Source organism: Asparagus officinalis, chromosome 7 (genome assembly GCF_001876935.1).
Source record: "Asparagus officinalis chromosome 7, Aspof.V1, whole genome shotgun sequence".
NCBI lineage: Eukaryota > Viridiplantae > Streptophyta > Magnoliopsida > Asparagales > Asparagaceae > Asparagus > Asparagus officinalis.
Genome location: NC_033800.1, coordinates 77,531,772 through 77,541,742, shown reverse-complemented (window position 1 = coordinate 77,541,742; position 9,971 = coordinate 77,531,772). Strand labels below are relative to the sequence as shown.

General features: G+C 41.7%; 1 pseudogene; it reads right to left on the bottom strand.

Annotated features, from left to right (window-relative positions):
- LOC109847400 overlaps window positions 1–4,495 on the bottom strand; it is a 9,411-nt pseudogene extending 4,916 nt beyond the window's left edge.

The following is a 9,971-nucleotide window of genomic DNA, read 5'->3' as shown; positions in this document are numbered from 1 at the left end:
GGTCATTAAGTATAGAGATACTCCTTGGGCTTAATTACTCAGTCAACTTAGGCTTTATAAGATAGAATCTCCTTGAATTTAAGAGTTTTTTTTTGTGCCCATTTTTCGCATTCTTCTTTATAAGGTTAGTTTATTTTAATATATATATGTGTGAGTGTATATAGTCTTAAAAAAATGTGTAAATCAAGATAACTTGAAAAAATATTTTCAACTCTAAGTTAGGCATTCAAAAATTTCATTATTTTTAATTAAAATCTAAGGTAAGGCTTAAGTAAAGTATACTAGTTGAAAAATCATTTCTTAAGAATTTTATTTGGAGTTATCATAATAGGTGACCTTGAATATGTCACTAACTAAGAATTAGAAAATTTAAAATCTATCAATTTGATCAATTATTACTTAGCTCTATTAATTTGGCAAGTGACAATATTTTTATAATTTTTTTTTAAAAAAAAAAGAAAAAAACCAACTAAAAAGGTAAAATAAAGAGGAAAATATGTATTTCTCACCCCCACACCTAAATTTTGCATTGTCCTCAATGCAAATTCGCTGAAGCACAAAGTAAAGCAGATAAAATTAGAGAGCTTATAGTTGTTCGGTTGACAATGATGATAAGGATCTGCAATTACTGTTAGTATGAGGATGAAGAAATCAAATAAGAGGAAAAATTGTAAGTAATTTTTTTTTACCTATGTTACTTATTCAAATTTTTTTTTGTTTTATTTTAAGAAACAAAAGAACTCTTTTTTTTTAACAAAAGAAAAATTAGTTTTTTTTATAGATAATGAGGTTCATGAAGAACCAACACCTCTTCCTCTTCGAGTGTAGAAAATTCTAAAAATGGTTTCAGACGTTGACCATTTATTTTAAAAATGTCACCATTTTTAGGATTTTTTATCTCGATAGCTCCATGTGAGAAAACTTGTTTGACAATAAATGGACCTGTCCATCTTGATCTTAATTTTCCAGGAAAAAGATGTAATTTTGAATTATATAATAAAACTTTCTGTCCTGGAGAGAAATTTTTTCGTAAAATTGATTTATCATGAAAAATTTTGGTTTTCTCTTTGTAAATTTTTGAGTTTATGTATGCATCATTCCGAATTTCTTCCAACTCATTTATCTGGAGCAATCTGTTCTTACATGCTGAGTCGGAATCAAAGTTTAACTGTTTTATTGCCCACATTGCTCGATGTTCCAATTCTACTGGTAGGTGGCAAGCTTTCCCGAATACCAGTCTGTATGGTGACATCCCTAAATTGGCCTTGAAAGCTGTTCTATATGCCCACAGAGCATCACATAATTTTACAGACCAATCTTTTCTGTTATGATTAACTGTTTTTTTTAAGATTTGTTTGATCTGCCTGTTTGTGACCTCTACTTATCCACTGGTTTGGGGGTGATAAGGAGTTGACAATTTGTGTGTGATTGAATATTTCTTCATCAGAACCTCGAAAGAACGGTTACAGAAATGTGTACCGTTATCACTGATGATCGCTCGAGGTACTCCAAACCGGGCAAAAATGTTCTCTTTCAAAAACTTAACAACGACCTTGTTGTCATTAGTTTTGCAAGCTACCGCCTCAACCCATTTTGACATGTATTCAACGGCTACTAGAATGTAGACATTTCCAAAGGAATTTGGAAATGGTCCCATGAAATCGATACCCCACAGATCAAAAAGTTCAACAGATAAAATGGGTTGTAAAGGCATCATATTTCTCCTAGTGACCTTCCCTAAAAGCTGACAGCGGTTACAGGTTTTGCAAAACTCGAATGAATCCTTGAAGAGAGTGGGCCAATATAGCCCAGACTGGAGAACTTGGCCAAAGTGGCCCCCACATGCTTGCTCATGACAAAAGGATATAACACTCCTAGTTTCTTCAGTGGGAACACACCTCCTAAAGATCTGATCAGGACAGTATTTGAACAGATATGGATCATCCCAGTAAAAGTATTTTACTTGGGAGAGAAAACGGGATCTATCCTGTTTGGACCAATGAGAAGGGATCTGGTTCATGACTATGTAGTTCACAATGTCGGCGAACCAGGGAACAGATTGGATTTCTAGGAGTTGTTCATCTGGAAAATGTTCATTGATCAGAACGGTTGATGTTGGTGCATTTGGGAGTCGAGAGAGGTGATCTGCTACGGGGTTCTCTGATCCCCTTCTGTCAAGAATTTGAATGTCAAACTCTTGAAGAAGGAGAATCCATCTAATGAGCCGTGCTTTAGCATCCTTTTTGGTCAAAAGATACTTTAGTGCGGCATGATCAGTGAAAACTTTGGTTAAGGAACCGATGAGGTAGGACCTGAATTTTTCTAAGGCAAAGACTACAGCTAAAAACTCTTTCTCTGTGACAGAGTAGTTTTGCTGGGCATCATTCAGAGTCCTACTGGCGTAGTAGATCACATGCGGTTTTCCATCAAACCGTTGTCCTAAAACAGCTCCAATCGCAGAATCAGATGCATCACACATCAGTTCGAATGGTAAGGTCCAGTCCGGTGCATGAATGATAGGAGCTGTGGTTAGCTCCTTTTTCAGATATTCAAAAGCTTTGAGGCAGTCGGGAGAGAAGACAAATGACGTATCCTTGGCTAAGAGATTGGTTAAGGGTCTAGCAATTTTGCTGAAATCCTTGATGAAACGTCGGTAAAAACCAGCATGACCAAGAAACGATCTGACATCTTTGACAGTTTTGGGAGGAGGGAGATTGGAAATGAGATCTACCTTAGCTTTGTCCACTTCGATTCCCCTATTGGAAACTACATGTCCTAAGACAATGCCTTGTTTGACCATGAAATGACATTTCTCCCAATTGAGAGTCAGATTTTTCTCCCTACACCGTTCTAGGACCAGTTTAAGATGATGCAAACATTGGGAAAATGTGTCACCAAAAATGGAAAAGTCATCCATGAAAATTTCGAGAAATCGCTCTACCATGTCGGAAAAAATACTGATCATGCAACGTTGGAATGTGGCCGGTGCATTGCACAGGCCAAAAGGCATGCGTCGGTATGCGAATGTTCCATACGGGCAAGTGAAGGTGGTTTTCTCCTGATCTTCTGGAGCGATAGGGATTTGATTGTAACCTGAATATCCATCCAGGAAACAGTAGAACTCGTGTCCTGCTAAACGCTCTAACATTTGGTCAATGAAAGGAAGAGGGAAGTGATCTTTCCGAGTGGCTAAGTTGAGCTTTCGGTAGTCAATGCAAACTCGCCATCCGGTTTGGATTCGAGTGGGAATCAGCTCATTAGCCTCATTTTGGATCACGGTGATCCCAGATTTCTTTGGAACAACTTGGACTGGACTCACCCATGAACTATCAGAAATGGGATAAATGATCCCATGATCGAGACATTTCAGAATGTCTTTCCTAACGGCTTCTTTCATCACTGGGTTTAACCTACGTTGAGCATCTCTAGTAGGTTTGGCATCATCTATCAAATGGATTCGGTGTTGAACAATGGTTGGACTAATCCCTTTGATATCAGCCATGGTCCATCCAATGGCTTCCCTATTCTCTCTTAAAACAGCTAAGAGAGCTTCCTTTTGACCGGTAGTCAACTCAGAAGAAATGATAACTGGTAAAGACTCGTTCTCCCCTAAGTAGGCATACTCTAGATTTTCGGGTAGAGGTTTGAGCTCTAACTTAGGGGGTTCCTCCACAGATGGGCGAAGCTGGACTCGGGGTTCTATCTCTAAAGGTTCTCGTTGCCAGCCAACAGCAAAAACATGATTGACCAGCGGTTCTATCTCAAGTTCGTCATCAGAAAGCTCCTCAATCATTAAATCAGATGCATTTGAATCAGACTCACACTCTCCCTCTTGTTGTTCACTGGATATTCCTTGAATGAAATTCACTTCCATGGGTTCATCAGATGGATCACTAGGCTGTCTCCCTAAGTTGAAGATATTGAGGTCAACAGTCATATTCCCAAAAGATAGTTTCATCTGACCGGTTCTACAGTTTATCAAAGCATTTGAGGTGGCTAAGAACGGTCTTCCTAGAATGACGGGGATTTGACTTTTGAGATTGGAAACGGGCTGCGTTTCCAAGACAATAAAATCAACAGGGAAAATGAACTCTCCAACTTTGATCAGAACATCCTCTACCTCTCCTTTGGGAATTTTTACAGATCTATCAGCTAACTGTAGAGTGCATCTTGTCGGTTTAAGTTCTCCTACACCTAGCTGTTGATAGACCGAATACGGAAGGAGGTTGACGCTGGCTCCCAAGTCTAGAAGTGCCTTATCAATGTGAGTGTTACCTATGACGCATGGAATTGTGGGACAACCAGGGTCCTTGTATTTCAACGGCATGGGTTTTGAAAAAATTTCACTGAGGTTGGCAGCTAAGAAGACTTTCTTGGGGACATTGGTGGTTCTTTTCTTAGTGCATAAGTCCTTCAAGAACTTTGCATAAGAAGGGATTTGTTCGATTGCATCTAGAAGAGGGATGTTGATCTTGACCTGTTTAAACGTTTCTAGGATTTTCTCAACCTGCGGGGAGTTTTTCCTAGGTTTGAGTCTATCTGGAAAGGGGGCAACGGGCCTATACCTATCTAGATCAGGCTCAATCTCAAGTTCAGCATTTTGGTCATCGGAAGGAGTGTTTTGAATGGGAGAAGGGGTTTGATCCGGTGGCATTCTAACCTGATTGTCTATTTGTTTTCCTGATCTCAGAGTGTGAATTGCATTCAGTTGAGCTGGGTTGTTGGAACTGGATCCAGTGTCTTTAGGGTTTGCAACAGGTTGACTTGGAAATTTTCCTTTTTCTCTCTCACTCACGGCAGCGGCTAGTTGCCCAAGTTGGGTTTCTAACCGGGCTATGGCTTGTGTGTTCGAGTTGAGCACTTGGCCGGTGGTTTGCATGAATGAATTTAGAGTGGTGGATGATTGGGTCAACATGTTGGTAGTTTGTGTAGAAGCTTTGATCATAGCTTCTAAACCCTTTTCTAAGACACTCAAACGTTTGTCATGATCAGAATTTGAAGGATTTGTAGGCTGATGAGGATGAGGATGTTGGGTTGGAAAAATTGGGTTAGCTTGTTGGAAATTGTTTGGTAAGTTGAACGGGACAGTGTTTCCCCTAGGGAATTGTGGGTTTGACGCGGGAATGAAGTTTTGATTTCCGGGAGAGTTCCCTTGGTTCCAAGCAAAGTTGGGATGATTTCTCCAACCTGGATTGTAGGTTGGAGAAAATGGATCATTTCTAGGGCGCTGGAATGCAGCGTTCATCTGTTCTAAAGCATGGTTGTTTCCTAGAAGAGGACATTCCTCTGAAACGTGGGTAGGAGACTGACAGTTATGACATCCCGGGGCAGAAATATGATTGATTTGAGCCGGAGCTCGTTCCTTAACTTCTAAGGCTTCTAACCTCCGCATAATCGTCGCCATCTTCGCTTCAGACGCAATGTTTGACTCCAGGGAAAAACCACTAGACTTAGATTGGGAAACAGATGAAACCCTGTCATCACAGTTTTCCCACTGCATTGTTTTCTCGGATAGACTCTCTAGGAATTCCCAAGCTTCATCGGCGTTTTTTCTCATAAAATCTCCCTGACACATCGATTCTAAAGATGTTTTTGAAGAATAGTCCAATCCTTCATATATGACTTGGCACAATCGCCATTTTTCTAGACCGTGATGAGGACATTGGATTAAAAGATCTTTAAATCGGTCAAAGTATTTCCAGAATGGCTCTCCCGGGACAATTTTGAAATTCTGAATGCTGTTCCTAAGCTTTACCGTTTTGTGAATAGGGAAAAATTTCTTGAGAAAAACGGTGACAAATTCCTCCCAAGTTGAGATGGAATTTATCGGTAAGCTGTACAGCCATTTTTTAGCTTTGTCCTTTAGAGCAAATGGAATAAATCTAAGCTTAATCGCATCTTCGGTTAATTCTCTCATTTTTATCATAATACATACTTCCTCAAATTCCGAGATAAATATATATGCATCTTCTGTTTCATTACCTAGGAATTTGGGAAGCATGTTAATGAAATGCGGTCTAAGCTCGAAATTTGCTCCATTTACTTCGGGGAGTCTTATGCAAGATGGAATTGCATTTCTGGTGGGGTAACACATATCCTGAAGAACTGGTTGATTTGCCATTTCTTGGATTGGTTCAACACGGATTAAGCGATGAAAATTATCCCGAACCCAAAATTGCATACACCAAAACAAATTTTTTTTTTAAAAAAAGAAAGAAAATTAGTTTTTTTAAAGGAAAGAAAGAAAGAAAATTAGTTTTTTTTTTTTATGAAAAGATAAAGAAAAATCCTAACAAATCAAGGCAATCACTTTTCAATCAACTCTAACTCTAGGGTTTAGCCTAACTCCACTAGACCAGCTCCTAACCAAAAATTCCTACAGTGAAAAGATCAAAGTTTTACCCAGGTAGTTAGCCAGGTAAGGATAGTACTAGAGGGTGATCAAAGATCAATTAAGTACCTCTTTCCTTGCGGAGCGCTTTACGCAACCCCTAAACCTTGCCTTAGACACCAACTATTCTGAGAAAACTTAAACCGTTCACTTAAGGATTTCTTGTTCCTTATTGAGCTCGAATCCTTAGGGGCCAACGTCTAATGAGTTTTAGAAGGCTTGGATTTGTGAAGTGAGGAATTAGTGATTTGTGGGCTAAGGAAAGGGTGATGAAATCCCTTACCTTATCTTGATTGGGGTTTTGCCCTTAAGAATGTTTTAAGTGTGTGCCAAATCAAGTGCTACAATCACTTTGGTGAATTCCTACACTATATGAAATGCAACCCTAGAAATTAAAAGCGACTAAAAAGGATGATAAAAAGAAAATCTTTTTTTTTTAATTATGGTCAACAACAAGCAAATGTGAGAAGATGAATTTTATTATGGTCAACAAAAATAAAATCTCTTTTTTTTTAAATCCTAATTGTCTCTAATTGTGAAGCTAGCTAAAGAGGGTGGAATTGAAAACTAGAAAGAAGACTTACCCGAAAGCAATGCTCCAAATTCTTGATCTTCAATCCAAGATTTTCAAGCTCCAAGCGGTTCCTTCACAAGAAAAATACACAAGTTAAAGAATCAAGTTAATAAAATCCTATTTTAGCACCTTCCCCGGCAACGGCGCCAAAAACTTGATGCGGCATAATTATGTACCAAAATTGCAAGTGCACAATTTATCAAGTTATAGTATAAAAAGATATCGATCCCACGAAGAAGGTGATTTTAAGAGATTATTAAACTTGGTTCTTATATTTTGTGCGTGACAATTAGGAATAAAGAATAAGTGTGATTGTATGAGTGGTTGTTTTGATTTATATGCAAGAGGAGACGGCGTCAACGCCTTGCACGACAACTGGCCAAAGCCGCAGAATCGATGGACGGGATCCGCTACAATGAAGATCTAAAGTCCAGACAGCGCCAAGAGTAACAACGGCGCATAACCAACTCCTCCTCTAAGGCAGAAACGAGCGAATGGGTTCGTGTTACGAGGACTCGCTTAACCCTCGAAGAGCGAATCAAGAAACGCCGCGCGTTGCTTGCGCATGCCCGAGCCCTTCTGCAGAAAGCAGAGGAGATGCAGAAAGAAGAGACGGTCAAGAATCCGTCAAAACTCAAACAGGTGTGGATGCTAAAGGCAAAATCAGCGCCTAAGGCAAAAGCAGGCAACGTTGCTCTCCGGCCTTCGTCAACTTCAGATCCCGAACCTGGCAAAAGCAGGCAACGTTGCTCTCCGGCCTTCGTCAACTTCAGATCCCGAACCTCCGATAAAGCCCTATCGCAGTGCGGATTTCCCCAAGTTTAGGATTCCTCTGAAAGATCGTATCGGTGCCCTGCCCAAGAATCGAGGAAAAGCGGATTTCCCCAAGTTTAGGATTCCTCTGAAAGATCGTATCGGTGCCCTGCCCAAGAATCGAGGAAAAGCGCTTGTTATGGAAAGCTGGAGATCGTTGAAGGAGCTTCGAGCCAACATCCGGACTGGGGGTCGTACGCGACCTCCTAACAAAGGGATTTCTGCAATGGCCCGCTTGGCGGTGCGTGCAAAAAATCAGGAGCCCGTTAAGGTTTCACCCTCACAAAGGTGTGATTCCAAAGGTGTGATTCCAAACGTGCGACTCTTGCAGATGCCAACAAGGTAATGTTTACTCAGAAGAAAACACGTCAGACAGACGAACGCGTTATACCTGAGAATCTATGTAAACAGCCGATAGGTTACTCCGACCGCAACGTCGATGAGTTGTACTATCAGGCTGGGGGGACGAATAAATCTCGAGGGCAGTATTATCAGTGTGTAGCTGCCCCAAGACCGCTCCGCAGAGGGTCTCGATATTCGAGAGAATCTCCGATGGAATGAGGAAGCCCAAATCGAGGCGTTTCCACCAAAGAGGATCGGTTGTTCGAGATGATGAATTCCCAGAAGTTACCATCAACATGGTCAACAAGGAAAAATCTCCAATCGTCTCAAGTGGTTCCGATCCTAATTTTTCTCCAGGAAGCAGAGTCAATTCGGGAATAGCTCAGCTTCAGCTAGAAGCCGTCGGATATGACGATTACCATGGAAACCATGAAGGAATCCATTCCGATGATGAACTCTCAGATTCTTATTCCGCACTCGCCTCCGACGATACAACGTCTAGCATAGGGCAAGCTCGAGAAGTGTTCATGGTCAACACCGAGCAAATAGCCAAAATCATTGAGGATGCTCTAGCCAAGCAGAAAGAAGCATTCAAAAGAAATGGCTATGCAGGAGATTAGACAAATGCACGACCAACAAATCCGAGCTTTGTCAAATCAGCTAGTTGAATCCAGCCGTCGCACCCAGAACGCCGCAGCTGACAGCGATCCGGAAGTAGACGAGATCATCATGGCCGACGCACCGCCCAAAAATACTGGGGGTGGCCCCACTAAAAATAACGACGCTGGGGGTGGACCCACCAATGATGATAACACTGGGGGTGGCCGTATTATTCCTCTCGAAAATTATCCAAAACAGGATATAGATGAGGCCGAAAAGATGAAGGATCTCGAAAGAAAAATTGACGCCCTGATGTCTGCTCGAGAGGTAAAGAAGACCGGCATTCCGTGTCCTTACCCGAAAGAGTGGGATTCGATCCCGTATCCGGCGAAATTCAACCTGATTAACTTCACGCCGTTCGAAGGGAAAGGTTCCCCCACTCAGCATCTAATCTACTTCAAGTCCCACTTGGGCGCGATCTCCGGCAATGAAGCCTTGATGGTTCGGTCATTCGTCGGCACCTTTCGCGGGCCCGCCTTCGATTGGTACCGCCGCCTCAAGCCCGGAAGCATCAACAGCTGGGAGGACCCGGAGAGCATGTTCCTTGCTCATTTCTTCGATGATGACGCAGAAGTGTCGATCAAAACACTCTTCGATGAGAAACAAAAAGACGGAGGAAGGTCGAAAAAAACGCAGAAGTGTCGATCATCAAACGCTTCCGCAATCAGGCAATGAACTGCAAGGATCCCGTCACGGAGGAGTTCATCTTGCAGACCTGTCACAATAATTTGTCCATTAACATCTTGGATGTTATGGGAGTAGAGCCGCTCAATACCTGGAGAGAGTTGAAGGTGCGCGGAGAACAGGCCGAACGCTTCCTCAGAAGGAGGAAGGTCGAAAAAAACCAACCGACGGTTAACCCTCTGAATTCGAGTATCGTGTCTCATGATGAAGAGAAGGCACCCACAACAGTTATTGAGGTTAATCAAACGTCACAACAACAGCTCCGAAGACAACAGAAGAATTCGGATCCAAGGCTCCAAAAAGAGTACTCATTCAAGGACGAGGACGTTCCCGCCATCTTCGAATCCCTTCTTGAAAACAACAAGATCAAGCTGCCACCCATCATGAGTCAGGAGGAGGCTGACGATCCTGCAGATCCGAAGTACTGCGCGTACCACGGGAGGATCCTTCATCCCACCAAGGCTTGTTTTACTTTAAAGAATAGCATCCAAACCTTGGTTGAAGCCG